We start from the raw sequence: 3265 nt of genomic DNA on the forward strand, positions 1-3265 counted from the left end.
TTAAGCGGGTTGGTGTTTTGAGCATTAGCTAATTATTCTTTCTCTGGAGTAAGGGAGCTAAAAGTATATTAGGACCCTCTGGTTCAAATAAACTATTATTAACTGGCTCAGGTAAAAAGTGACAAATTTAATGAGGAAGTGTGTTAGGCTGTTTAACCAGTTAGGCCTTCCGAATGGCAGATTAGCTGTGTATTGCTGTGTAACAAACTGCCATCAAACTTCATGGCCTGCAAAACACAAGTTTATAATGTCATAGTATCCATGGGTCAGGAATCAGGGTCCAGGTAAGCTGAATCTCTCTTTCAGGCTGCAGGAACCTGTCAGCTGGGGCTGTGGTTCTCCTTTGGAACTTGGGTCCTGCTTCCAAGTGCATTCAGCTTATTTGTTGACAGAATTCAGTTCCTGGAGGTTGTAGGACTGAGGCCTCAGCTCCCAGAGGCGGCCCCTGTCCATATGCAGTTCCCTTATGGCTTTTCGCTTTCTTCCTTGAGCTGGTCAGAGAATGTCTCTGTTGCTTTTAAGGCTTTTTACCTGATTAAAAAAGACTCACCTGGGATAATCTTCCCTTTTAACTCCAAATCAACTTATTTAGGGCCTTAATTACATCTGTACCATCCCTTTTGTCATATAATAAATCATGGGAGCAATATTTCATATTCATGGGTCCTTCTCACTCTCAGGGGCAGGGTATTATACAGGTGTGTACACCAGCGGCAGCACCTTAGGGACCATTTTAGAATTCTGCCTACCACAAATGGACTCAGTCCAAGTGCTGGAAAACTGAAAAAAATCTCCTTCTATTTTATTAATACCTCTTCTCTCTGACAATCTGCTCCCCTCAGATTCTCCAAATTACCAAGGAAAGGCTCTGGTCCAGCTTGGATGGGATGTCCAACCCTAGTCCTATCAATTGTGTCCAGTGGCCTGGTCCCTTGTATAAGATGGCTCCTGGGGCCTGCCGGTGTGGTTGAGGAGGTGGTGATTCAGTTAAGCAAATGGGCTGGGAAGATGCTCCAAAGGGACTTACCTCATTGCTGTCTTCTATCCAGTGAAGAGGTCTGTCTTCTGGAAATCACACAGCAGTTAAGAAGTAAGTGAAAAATGGCCCCTGGGCAGCAATAAATTATTAGTAAAAGAGAAGAACTGCTATTACCTGAGAGTCTTTCTTTTGGGACTGATATAAATCTCCTAACCTCCAAAGTGAGATCTCTTACATTACAGAAACCACTCACACCATACCCTCTTCTTCCAGAGAAGGAGCAGAGTAAACATCAAAAGCAAGCAGCAGTCCTAGCAAAGCAATAGCAAGAACCAGCTTCACACTCAGGAGAAAAGGCTGTACATTATGGTGTCCAATGCTGCACACATTCAGACAAACTTTTCTAACAACAAACTGCAGAAATGATTTCTGAAAGCAGAGTCTTAAAGCTGTGAGGGACACCTCCAATGAGTCTAATGCAGCCAAACACTTTTAAATGATGGTGAAATTATTTTTTCCTTTGAGTCAGGGCATTTGCCTTTTTCAAATACATTTTATATCTCATAACAATTTGGTCAAATGACAAAGTTCAAAACACTATTTTCACTTGTAAATTTCCAGAAATTCTTTAGGGCAGCAATAGGAACACTGGATCTCATTAGTATATGGCCTCCTCGCAGCCAATCACACGCTGCTGAGATCTCAATACCATTCCCCATTAAAAAGATCCTGTGGCTGGGTTTGGTGACTCACACCTGTAACCCTAGCACTTTGGGAGGCCAGAGCAGGAGGATCTCTTGAGGGCAGGAGTTCGAGACCAGCCTGAGCACGAGTGAGACCCCCGTCTCTACAAAAAGTAGAAAAATTACCTGGATGTGGTGGCACATGTCTGTAGTCCCATCTACTCAGGAGGCTGAGGCAGGAGGATCACTGGAGCCCAGGAGTTTGAGGCTGCAGTGAGTTGGGATAACACCATTGCACTCTAGCCCTAGAGACCCTGTCTTAAAAAAAAAAAATCTGTCCTGTAAAATTTGGATTCAGTCAAAAGGCCACACTTAAGGACTTAGAAAGTCACATGTAGCCTTAAGGCTGCAGGTTCCCCTTACTGCTCTAGTCCATTTATGCTAGAAAGTGTGGAGAATGTGGACATTCCTGAGTTTACTAGACACAGGAGCCCAAGTGGCTGTTATTGTTGGACCAAAAAAGGGCCATGGAAAATATATTCCATTATTGGGATTCAAAGCTGGAATCTTCTCTGGTTGAGACCCTTGGACCCCTTTGACAATGGAACAGCCACAAAGATTTCATTCCCTTCTCTCCCACAGGAGTTGACCCCACATACACATCCTGCAAGCTAATGCTCATCTCAGGGTATACTTCCTGGGGAGCCCACCTTGTGATCCTTTAGCTAAATATCTCTAATGTGTGGTTGACTTACTACTGCTGAGTCTAAAAGCTACTGGTTGAGTATTTACAGTAAATGCTCAAAGAATTTTTCACCATGTACAGGGTGCAAAAAGCTTGTCACCATGCACAGGGTGCTAGATCTCTCTCATCGACCCTCCCAAGCCATTCTCCCCCTGCTCTGGCTCTGGGAGACTGGCCAAGTGGCTCGCATCAATGGGACACTTGCCGGGGCTTCCTAATGGGTGTGGCCAATGGAAGGCAACAGGCAGTGAGCGAGGAGATTGGATGGAGTATTTACTCTCAGTTCCTTTCCTGTCAGGCCACAGGGGATTGTCTAGGTCCCTTCACTAAGGGCCAGTGCTCCGGCCACGTGGACCTCTATGTACAGCTCTTATTCTGGGTTCTAATAACTACCCCCTTTCCTTGGCTTCTTCAGCCTAAAAGTTATAACAACTCCTTGCTCTTTCCAGCCCTGGGGTATTGCACTGTCCTTGTGCTTCTCCTAGATTCTGCCTACCTTTGTAAATAGGCTATTTTTTGAAACCTCTTTAAGTTTCTCACTTGGCAGATGCCACATTCCCTGCTGGGCACCTGACTGACACACAGTGAAGTCTCCTCCAGAGCAGTTAGTGCCAAAATTGTACTTCATCCTGTCCCTGCTTCAGAGATCTGGAGCAGTGACCTGGAACAGAACAACTTTTTGGATAACCTGAAAGTATTTTGCAAGCGCAGAGGGTGGGGTGATTAGCTCTATCTGACTGAGCTGGGGAAGCTTCCTCAGGAGACATTAGTGTCGTCTGACAGCAGTTTTCCATCCACACAGAAAAAAGGAACTGCAAATGCAAAAGCATGAAGACTTGAAAAGGAGGGTATTTTGGA

At 44.9% G+C, this 3265-nt stretch overlaps 1 pseudogene; it reads right to left on the reverse strand.

The window, feature by feature from the left end:
* Positions 1-1223: 1223 nt before the first annotated feature.
* LOC123648783 lies at positions 1224-1424 on the reverse strand (annotated as a pseudogene).
* Between the last annotated feature and the right edge of the window lie 1841 nt (positions 1425-3265).

This window comes from Lemur catta, chromosome 12 (assembly GCF_020740605.2).
Source record: "Lemur catta isolate mLemCat1 chromosome 12, mLemCat1.pri, whole genome shotgun sequence".
In the NCBI taxonomy this organism is placed as follows: Eukaryota; Metazoa; Chordata; class Mammalia; order Primates; family Lemuridae; genus Lemur; species Lemur catta.